General features: G+C 42.9%; 1 pseudogene; it reads left to right on the top strand.

The window, feature by feature from the left end:
• The first annotated feature begins 9627 nt into the window (after nt 1-9627).
• LOC132234084 (S-adenosylmethionine decarboxylase proenzyme-like) lies at nt 9628-10818 on the top strand (annotated as a pseudogene).
• The last annotated feature ends 844 nt before the right edge of the window (nt 10819-11662 follow it).

The raw sequence follows: 11662 nt of genomic DNA, 5'->3' as shown, positions 1-11662 counted from the left end.
GAAATTTCCCAGGGAGCTCCATCTGAATATCAAGTTTGGTTGCCAAATTGGTGGTTTCTTGAAATCAAAATTCATGACAAACTTCAATATTTTCCATCATTTTCACTCAGCGAATGCAGCACTGCAATCAAGCTACTGGCTGCAAAGAAGACATAAGAGGTTTGCCACTGGAGATTTTCCCAAAAGCTCTTGTAAAAGGTAGAGCATATTTAAGAACAATAGCAACAGTGAAATCAAACTCGGTTACTGCACTACAGAGTACAAATGGTCCTCCTGCTATACAGTTATTCCATCCCATAGTTGTGTCACTATTTATACCATCAAAACATAAGACCAATGCTTGTAGGTTACTAAAATTTTAGAAAACATCATGCCTGCCTGTCCACCGAGAATAGCAATTTTCCATTCCCTCCCTCCCTCCCTCCCTAGGAAGGGAGAGGGAGAGACAGATGGAAACATCAATGATGAGAATCATCAATTGGCTGCCTCCTGCACGCCCCCTACTGGGGATCCAGCCTGAAACATGAAACCTGGGCATGTGCCCTGACCAGGAATCAAACTGTGATCTCCCAGTTCATAGATTGACGCTCAACCACTGTGCCACACTGGCCGGGCTCCTTTAGTTCTTTAACCCTTGTTTATTGTTCTGAAAAAGGACAGAGGTTACTCTGTCAAACTCTAAAGGCTGTTGTGGTGATCGATGGACAAAAGAACCAACTTCCTCAATTGTTCCTAATGCAACAGATACTCCCATACAGGCACGGATTTTGCCAACCATGTGTTTAAGGCACGTGTGCAGATAGCTTGGGGATATTTCTCTAAAAGTCTAAATTACCAACCTGTATTTTGGAAGAAAATCCACGGGACACAGTGTGAGCCTGGCCATGACAGTACTCCGTGTTTAATCCACACTTCTCACTTGTCATAGTGTGAAATTCTGTATCAGCATCAGCCCCGAAGGCAGGAAGCCTACAAATTCCTCTCCCAGGTGGTGAGCTTCACCAACAACCCTCACCAACAAAGCAGGAGCCCTTCCTCTGCTCTGTCCACTGTCTCCTCAGTGATAATGAAAAATAACTGAGAGTCTCACTTCCCTGAGGGTTTCTTCCCCGGTGCAGCTCCCCGTCGGTTTCTGCTGTTTTCTGAAGGCAACAATGCTGTTTCCAATTGCTTTCGCAAAACTTCTTCAGCAGAACTTAAAGGGCACTCAAGCAATGCTTGACAGTTATCAGGAGTAAAGAGACCTCTGGCATTTGATCAGCTTCCTGTCCATCCACTTACACGCTGGAGTCCAACGGTTTGTTTTCCTATAATAATCAAAATTTCAAATGAAGATTTAAATATTCTTTGCTTTCTTTCCTGTCAAAGGTTAAAGGTAAAATGTCTCCATTCTATCCTCCAACCCAGCGGTTCTCAACCTGTGGGTCGCGCCCCCTTTGGCAGGGGTCGCCTAAGACCATCCTGCATATCAGATATTTACATTACAATTCATAACAGTAGCAACATTACAGTTATGAAGTAGCAACGAAAATAATTTTATGGTTGGGTCACATCATGAGGAACTGTATTTAAAGGGCCAGAAGGTTGAGAACCACTGCTCCAACCCCTCCTTCTGCATTGCAATGGGTTCTGAGCATTGCTGTTGTTGATTTTTTTTATGTTATTATTCCTTTTCAGAAATTTTTTTCTGTTTAGTGTCCTGATTTCATCTTCACTCAGTTCTTTTATTTTCTGTGTCACTATGTGGATTGTTCAAATGACTGGTAAGACCAAGTATTGTTGGTATTGTCTTATGTGGACTCTCCTTATGAAGTCACAAGTATCTGCTTCAATTAATTTTGAGAAATAAAGTAATTCAATTATTCTTTAGTTTTCTTTCTTTCTTTTGTTTTTGTTAACCCTCACCTGAGGATATTTTTCCCCATTGATTTTAGAGAGAGTGGAAGGGAAGGAGAAGGGGGGGGGGAGAGAGAGAAACATTGATGTGAGAGAGAAACATTGGTTGTCTCCCACAAGTGCCCCACCTGGTGGGGCCCAGGATTGAACCTGCAACTCAGATACATGCCCTTGACTGGTAATTGAACCTGAGACCCTTAGGCCCACAGGCAGACGCTCTAAACACTGAGCAAACGTCCAGGACTATTTAATTTTCTGATGCCTCTGCAAAATGTATAGTTCTACAGATCATAGAGGTCTCAAAGTGTTTGGCACACGATCAATAATGTTTAGTTAATCAGGTGTTTTATCTTCTAGGTCTGCTCTCCTACAATGCCCCCTGCCCATTCCCCCTTTCTGGCAGATGGCCAGATCCCACGGGACTCTGAAAAAGGCTAAATGCAATAGTGTGGGGATGGGGACTAGTGATGGGCCAAGGGAGCTGGTTTTTTAAAAAATATTTTTCTTTTATTGATTTCAGAGAGGAAGAGAGAGGGAGAGAAAGAAAGAAACATCAAGGATGAGGGAGAATCATTGATTGGTTTCCTTCTGCATGCCCCACACTGGGGACTGAGCCCGCAACCCAGGCATGTGCCCTGACCCGGAATCAAACAGTGACCTCCTGGTTTCTAGGGCAAGGGAGCTGTTTTGTTTTGTTTTTTTCTTCCTTCCTTCCTTCCTTCCTTCCTTCCTTCCTTCCTTCCTTCCTTCCTTCCTTCTTTCTTTCATTCATAATTCTTTATTATTGAAAGTAATAGAGGCCTGGTGCATGAAATTTGTGCATGGAGGTGGGGGGCTGGGGGCATTTCCTCAGCCCGGCTTGTGTCCTCACACAGTCCGGGACCCCTCGCTCCTTACCACCTGCCTGCTCGCTGCTCCTTACCGCTCGGCTCGCTGCTCCTTAGCACTGCTGCAGAGGCAGGAGAGGCTTCCACCACCACTGCTGCACTCACCAGCCATGAGCCCGGCTCCTGGCTGAGCGGCACTCCCCCAGTGGGAGCGCACTGACCACCAGGAGGCAGCACCAGCTTTGATTGTCTGCCCCCAGTGGTCAGTGCGCATCATAGGGACAGGTTGTTCTGGTAGTTCTGCCATAATGGTCGCTTAGGCTTTTATTATATAGCCTAGAGGCCCAGTGCACAAAAATTTGTGCACTGGCGGGGGGGGGGGGAGGGTGTCCCTCAGCCCCACTTGTGCCCTCTCACAGTGTCCCTCAGCCCCACTTGTGCCCTCTCACAGTCTGGGACCCCTCGGGAGATAATGACCTGCTGGCTTAGGCCCACTCCTGTGTGGCAGAGGGCAGGCCCAATCCCTAGGTGCCTGCCCTGCAGCTCCTGGTTGGGCTCAGAGCAGGGCCGATTGGGGAGTTGGGGCGCCGCCCCCTGTCATGCACAGAGCAGGGCGGATCAAGAGGTTGCGATGCCACCCTCAGTCATGCTCAGGGTAGGGCTGATTGGGGGGTTGGGGCGCCGCCCCCTGTCACACTCAAGGCAGGGTCGATGGGGAGGTTGTGGTGCCACCCCTGTCACATACAGAGCCGGCCGATCAGAGGGTTGGGGCGCTGCCCCCTGTCACGCACAGAGCAGGGCCCATCAGGCGGGTTGGGGCTCCTTACCCTGTCACACACAGAGCAGGGCCAATCAGGGGGTTGGGGAGCTCCCCCTGTCACGCACAGAGCAGAGATGATCAGGGGGTTGCTGATTTTTCTTTTTTTTTTTAAAATATTGATTTTTTACAGAGGAGAAGGGAGAGGGATAGAGAGTTAGAAACATCGATGAGAAAGAAACATCGATCAGCTGCTTCCTGCACACCCCACACTGGGAATGTGCCCGCAACCAAAGTACATGCCCTTGACCGGAATCGAACCTGAGACCCTTCAGTTCGAAGGCCGACGCTCTATCCACTGATTCAAACCAGTCAGGGCTTTTTCTTGTTTGTGTTTTTTTTTTAATTTTTTTTATTAAATCTTTATTGTTCAGATTATTACATTTGTTCCTCTACCCCCCGCCCCAATAACTCCCCTCCTCCCAGTTCCCACCCCACCCTCCTCCCTCACTCCCCCCCGACTATCCTCATCCATAGGTGCACGATTTTTGTTCAGTCTCTTCCCACATCTCCCACACCCCTTTCCCCCCCAAGAATAGTCAGTCCATTCCCTTCCTATGTCCCTGATTCTATTATAATCACCAGTTCATTCTGTTCATCAGATTATTTATTCACTTGATTCTTAGATTCACTTGTTGATAGATACATATTTGTTGTTCATAATTTGTATCTTTACCTTTTTCTTCTTCTTCCTCTTCTTAAAGGATACCTTTCAGCATTTCATATAATATTGGTTTGGTGGTGATGAACTCCTTTAGCTTTTCCTTATCTGTGAAGCTCTTTATCTGACCTTCAATTCTGAATGATAGCTTTGCTGGATAAAGTAATCTTGGTTGTAGGTTCTTGGTATTCATCACTTTGAATATTTCTTGCCACTCCCTTCTGGCCTGCAAAGTTTCTGTTGAGAAATCAGCTGACAGTCGTATGGGTATTCCCTTGTAGGTAACTGAGTTTCTTTCTCTTGCTGCTTTTAAGATTCTCTCTTTGTCTTTTGCTCTTGGCATTTTAATTATGATGTGTCTTGGTGTGGTCCTCTTTGGATTCCTTTTGTTTGGGGTTCTCTGCGCTTCCTGGAGTTGTAAGTCTATTTCTTTCACCAGATAGGGGAAGTTTTCTGTCATTATTTCTTCAAATAGGTTTTCAATGTCTTGCTCTCTCTCATCTTCTGGCTGCCCTATAATTCTGATGTTGGTACGCTTGAAGCTGTCCCAGAGGCTCCTTACACTATCTTCGTATTTTCGGATTCTTTTTTCATTTTGCTTTTCTGGTTGGGTGTTTTTTGCTTCTTTGCATTTCAAATCTTTGACTTGATTCTTGCACTCCTCTGGTCTGCTGTTGGGAGTCTGTATAATATTCTTTATTTCAGTCAGTGTATGCTTAATTTCTTTATCACAACATCGAGGGTCTCATTAGATTTCTTGTAGATCTCATTAAGTTTATCGGCGGCTTCTAGACACTTCTTGAGAGACCTTAAAAGTGTGGTTCTGAACTCTATATCTTCCATTGACAATTTTGTCCTGTTTCTTTGTCTCTGCATTTTTTATGCTTTCTTGGTGCACCCCCTAGTGGTCTTTGTGCGCAGTCTTGTTGTAGTTAAGCCTTGATTGTTGTAGTTAATACTGGGGGGATTTGACCTCCAGGCCAACTGGCTGTGAAAGTCAGTTGTGTCTGCAGTGGGAAAACTTCTGTCCTCTGGGGAGGTGCTAATCTAGCCTTTGCCTGAGGCTATCCAGTAAATGGCTCTGTGCAGGGTTTGGGTGGGGCGGGTCGCACAGGATCAACAGGGCGGGCAGAGGGAGCAGTTATGGCTGCTCTCACTCCCGTCCCCAGAGGCTCTGCCTCTCAGAGTCCCAGCAACCGCTGCAAACCTCGGAGAGAAAGCTGCCCTCACGTTCTGACCGATGCCAGACAGTCCCGCTTCTCCCGTTTGAGTCTGGGTCCCTAGAGACTCACCCAGAACTGGAGATCAGGGCCTAAGCCTCCCTCCCGATTGAAACCGACAACCGCGCCCTCAGCCACCAGCCCGCTCCGCGAGCACCTCCGCACCTTTGTATTTTCCGCACTGTGCCTCCTCTGAGTTGTGGTATGCTGTTCTCTTTCCTTCTAGTTGAAGAATTTCCCCTCAGCCAGCTTTCCTGTGGTTCTGGGTGATGTCCGTCTTTTAGTTGTATTTTTGAAGTGGTTGTGCGAGGCAGCATTCTCCGGTGTTTACCTATGCCGCCACCTTGGTTCTCCTCTTTTCTTGTTTTTTGAGGTATGCCTGTAGTGCTATGAACTTTCTTCTCAGGATTGCTTTTGTTGTGTCCCAGAGATTTTAGGTTGCTGTGTGTTCATTTTCATTTGTTTTCAGGAAGTTTTTGATTTCTTTCTTGATCTCCTTGGTAACCCATTCAATGTTCAATAACATGCTATTTATTCTTTATGTTTAAATGTTTTGGGGTGAGTTTTTTTTTTTTACTGTAGTTGATTTCTAATTTCACTCCACTGTGATCTGAGAAGATGCTTGATATGATTTCAATCTTCTTGAGCTGGTAGAGACTTGTTTTGTGTCCTAACATGTGGTCTATCTTTGTGAATGATCCATGTGCACTTGGAAAGAATATATATTTTGCTGCTTTGGGGTGAAATGATCTATAAATGTCAATTAAATCCAGCTGATCCAGTGTATCATTTAGAATCTCTGTTTCCTTGTTAAGTTTTTGTCTGGAAGATCTATCCAGTGAAGTCAGAGGAATGTTCAAGTCCCCTACTATGACTGTATTGTTGTCGATCTCTCTGTTAAAATCTTCTAGAAGTTTTTTAAAAAATATATATTTAGGTGTTCTTATGTTGCATGTATATATGTTTACCATGGTTATATTCTCTTGTTGGATTGATCCCTTTAGTATTATGTAGTGATCTTTGTGATGGCCTTCATTTTAAAGTCTATTTTGTTGGATATGAGTATTGCTTCTCCAGTTTTGTTTTTCTTTTTCTTTTCCATTTGCATGTTTTCCATTTGCAAATTTTTTTTCCATCCCTTTACTCTCATTCTGTGCAAGTCTTTTGTTTTGAGGTGGGTCTCTTATAGACAGAATATAGCTGGGTCATGTTTTTGTACACATTCAGCTACCCTATACCTTTTGATTGGAGCATTTAATCCATTTACATTTAGGGTTATTATTGATAGGTACATATTTATTGCCATTTTAATTCTGTATGCCTAGGTTTCTCTCTATGTTTCTTCTTTTCATTACAGCAGTCCTTTTAGCATTTCTTGTAATGCTGGCTTAGTGGTGATGTACTCCTTTAGCCTTTTTTATTTTTTTGTGTGGAAAGCTCTTTATTTGACAGTCTATTTTGAATGAGAGCCTTGCTGGATATAGTAATCTTGGTGTCATATCCTTGCTTTCCATTACCTTAAGTACTTCATGCCATTCCCTTCTGGCCTGTAGAGTTTCTGATGAGAAATCAGGTGTCAGCCTTATGGCAGTTTTTTTGTAGGAACAATTTGCTTTTCTCTTGCTTTCTTTAAGATTCTCTCTTTGTCTTTAATTTTTGGCATTTTAATTATGATGTGTCTAGGCATGGGCCTTTTTAGGTTCTTCTTGCTTAGTGTCCTTGTACCTCCTGAACTTGTATGACTTTTTCCTTTACCAGATTAGAGAAATTTTCTTCCGTTATTTCTTTAAACATATTCTTTATCCCTGTCTCCCTTTCTGCCTCTTCTGGCACACCAGATATTCACATGTTGTTATGTTTCACAGCTCCCTTAAGCTGTCTTCTTGTTTTTTAATTGTTTTTCTTTTGGGTTTTCTAATTGAGTGAGTTTTTTCAACCCACTCTTCCAATTCACTGATTCGATCCTCTGCTTCCCCTTACCTGCTGTGTATTCCTTCCAATGTTTTCTTTATTTGTGCTATGTCATTCTTTATTTCTGTTTTTATAGTTTCTATATCTTTTCTCATGCTGTTGAACATCTTTACCTTTATTACTCTGAGCTCTGTTTCAGATATATTTCTTATGTTTACTTCATTTATCTCTCCTTATGGAGAATTCTCTTGTACTTTCATTTGGGCGTTGTTTCTTTGTCTTCTCATTTTGGGTGCCTATTTGGGTTTGTGTCTCTGTATTAGGTTGATCTTCTATAGAGTAGGTCCTCAGGTTATGTTGGAGGTCTGTTCCTATGGCGTGATGTAACGCCATTTTTGCTGTAAGTCAGAACCCACCTACGTCACTCATGTGGAGCACATACACAGCAGTAATGAAACAGTAAAAACAATTTTTTTTTAAAGAAAGATAACAATTCCTGACCTTTACTTGTGGTAAATAGATAATAAAAAAATAAAGCACATATGTACATACGTTGAAATGACGAACTTTTTTTTTTAAATAAATAAATTGGAGATGGTGGCGTAACTATGAAACAACATACGTCCAATCCGACGTAACCCGAGGACTGTCTGTACCTCTCAATGTCTAGTGGAGGACAGTGTCAAATGCTGTTTTTGACTACTTAGATTAGGCAAAGACTCAAAGCCTCTGTAGACCACCTCTGCTTACAGACTGATAAGATTCCAACTTGAATTGCCCTCAGGCAATCATCCTCAGGTGTACTGAGAGTGTTTTTCAACAGGGTGGGACAGTTGCTTCTGCCTGGAAGCTAATTGTTATTTTTAGTCTTTTAAGTGGCCTCAGGGCAAGGTGTTTTCCAATAGGTTGGGTCTACTCTCCTTCCACAGGCAAGATCGCCTGTAGAGCAAATGACTGTGTGGGAAAGAGGTCCTCTGCTGCATGAGGGAATGACTCAGCACAGGAAACCAGGGGTGTCTGCCTTCTGAGCTCTAACCCCTGAGTCCCTGGTCCTGGCTTCTGCTTGCACAGCTCCAGTTCAGGTGGCTCCACAGGGAATTTTGTGTGTTAGCCCTTTAAGAGGGTGCCTGAATGTCTAGCCATGTCTCCCTGACAGATAGCAACTCTGCTGCTTTTCACAGCCAGATGTTATGTGGGCACCCTTCTCAGTTCTGGTGCTCTCTGCTGGGAGACCCAGCTGAGGATTATATCCCAAGGTTCTCATTGGCAACCCCACAGCTGAGATATCTCTCCAGAACTTCAGTTGCTGTTTGTGGGTTCCCGGCCAGCCCTTTCCCACCTCTGTTTGTCCTACCAGTTTATGAGGTCTCCACCTTCAGTCCTTGGTTATCAGGGTTCTCTCCAGTGAGTCTTCTGCTGATTATTCAGGAAGCTTTTCTGTATTTTAATTGTAATTCCAGTTTGTTCCTGGGAGCATGTCCGTGCAGCATCCACTTACTCTACTGCCATTTTAAATCTGCAGTTGTATAATTTTTAATTGCATCAGTAGAAAACATGCCAAGCATATGAGACTATTAGTTGTAGTCCTGATTTCCTTCAGTCTCATTCATCTTACCCTTTCTTAGAGTAGCCAAATCTTGATAGAATTTCGAGAATGGATAGAATTTCGAGATTAATATAAAAACAACTGCTTTATTGGGGCTGTGGCACAGTTCAGTTAAATATAATGATGGATAATATAGCCAGAACAGATAACAGAATTGCAATTTCAGCTGCTAGAGTTATTTGAGCTCAACAAATGTGTTTAGATTCTCTAGCTTGAGTAGTCCTCAGCAAGAGGATTGCTTGATTATTTGCTTGCAGCTGAGAATTCTTGCTGAAGTAAAGCCAGGGTGATCACCTGGGGAATGGAGGATATGTGATTCTGGCTAAAATGACTTAGCAGGATTCTTGTTAAAATTGGATAATGTCGTAATGAATCCAGGAATCCAAAAGTCAAGGCCTAGTTGAAAAATGGTTCAGAGGCTTCCACAGTATGACCAGTCTCTATTTCCAACAGACTCATGTTCAATTTTCACTTACACACACACACACACACACACACACACACAAGCCAGGAAAATTTTATTAATTTTTTATTAAAAAAAGTGAATGTAAAATAATACTAACCCCTCCCCAACCTCCCCCAAAAGGAGGGAACCTGAAACAGCTGGAAAAATCTGCAACAGTGTCAGGAAAAGAGATTTAATTTAGTTGACTTTCTGTGATTATTGGCTGTTTGCTAGTCTCACAGTGATGGAGGTTGTACATTTTTTTGAAGGGACCGAAAAGTTACTAGAGGTTTGGTTCTACAAGCAGCAACCCAGTGCAAATCTCACCATCTCAAGATCCAATTGGGACATACTTTTGAAGGATGTGCAATGTTCAACCATAAGTATAATAAAAATTACAAGCAGGAAGCTTATGTACTCAGTGAGACTAGCAAGTTTGTCTCTAGGAGAGGTTTCATGTGGCACCACCCTCTTGGTGAAAGCACTGGTTCCCCTGCTGAAACTTGCTGGGGTTACAGTGGGTTTGACTGAATTCAAAGCTTCTTTTATTCTTGTAAGAATGTCATAAAGCCTTCTCACCAAGGGTACCCACATCGAAATTTCCAGGAAGAAATAGAGTTTCTTAATGCAGTTGCAGCATGTTGTATGAAATGTATGAATTCTGACTGTTGGTACTTGTATACGTTGGATTTCCCAGAGAGTAATCAGTCAGCCAGATCAAACCCTGGAAATTCTGATGAGTGAGTTTGACTCAGCAGTTATGGACCAGTTCTACATGAAAGATGGTGTTACTGCAAAGAATGTCACTCGTGAGAGTGGAATTCATGACCTGATACCAGGTCCTGTCATTGGCGCCACAGTGTTCAATCCTTACGGGTATTCAACGAATGGCATGGAACCAGATGGAACTTATTGGACCATCACATCACTGCAGAACCAGAATTTTCTTACGTTATTTGTAACAAACTTAAATCAGACCTCCTACGATGATGATCAGGAAAGTTGTGGAAGTTTTCCAGCCAGGAAAATGTGTGACCACCTTGTTTGTAAACCAGGGTTCTAAATGTCATACAGTGCTTTCTTTGCTCCAGAAGATTGAAGGTTTTAAACTCTTTTAAAAATATATATATTTTATTGATTTTTTTACAGAGAGGAAGGGAGAGGGATAGAGAGAGTCAGAAACATTGATGAGAGAGAAACATCGATCAGCTGCCTTCTACATACTCCCCACTGGGTATGTGCCCACAACCGAGGTACATGCCCTTGACTGGAATCAAACCTGGGACCCTTGAGTCCGCAGGCCGACACTCTATCTACTGAGCCAAACTGATTAGGGCAGGTTTAAACTCTTGATAGCCAGACTGTGTCAATGTTCAATGATTACAACTTTGTTTTTACCAGTTTTCCCAAGAAGCAGCAACTACAGCAGAATTAAGAAAAAATGCAAAAAGGAAACACGTAAAAGAAGGTGGTGGCTCCTTTTTAGATATCGATACCAGGGGCCATGCTTACCATAACCACCACCTTGTAGCTGCAGAAAGCCCCAGGTGTAATGATAGTGTAATCATTTTGAATTGCATGCATTATTATATGAAGGAGTTAGATATCTTGCTCTCTTCTGTGTTTAGGTGTCCTGTGCCACTCTTGCTGTGAAATTGAAGTGGATATAGAAAAAAAAACAACATTTACTATATGAAACTTTACACTAGTGACAACAATTCAATTTGGTTATGCACAGTGTAGTATTTCTCCAAAGTTCCTCACAGAAAAAGCTTTCGTTCTCATTAGGAGTTGGCTTTAGCCTAACCACCTGGGACTGTTCTATTAAATTGCTGCCAGGATGTTACAATTTCTAGAATGTATTCTCTACTAATGTTACTGAAACCAATTTCTACTTCCTACAGGTGTATTTTGCAATGACAATTAAAATTTTTCTTCCATGAGTTGAGTCCTCTTAAGAAAGTGATTGCAATTAACCATTTTGTGTACAACTATTTTAACATTATTACTTCCTGAGTGTGTATTCCTTTCATTGATTTTGCTCCTCACCATTGTGTCTCCCCTCCCAACCTCACCCCAGTAAAGCAGCACTGTTACACTGTGGGTTTATGCCAATCCTGTCAGGGCAAATGCCTGGGTTGGGTTGTGGGCTGGACCCCCAGTAGGGGGTGTGCAGGAGGCAACTGAACAATGATTCTCATCGTTGATGTTTCTATTCTCCCTCCCTCTCCCTTCCTCTCTGAAATCAATTATATATATAATTGGAACTGGAGAGCATT

Source organism: Myotis daubentonii, chromosome 5 (assembly GCF_963259705.1).
Source record: "Myotis daubentonii chromosome 5, mMyoDau2.1, whole genome shotgun sequence".
NCBI lineage: Eukaryota > Metazoa > Chordata > Mammalia > Chiroptera > Vespertilionidae > Myotis > Myotis daubentonii.
Note: the sequence above shows the minus strand (reverse complement) of the source record. Positions and strands in the feature narration are given on the sequence as shown.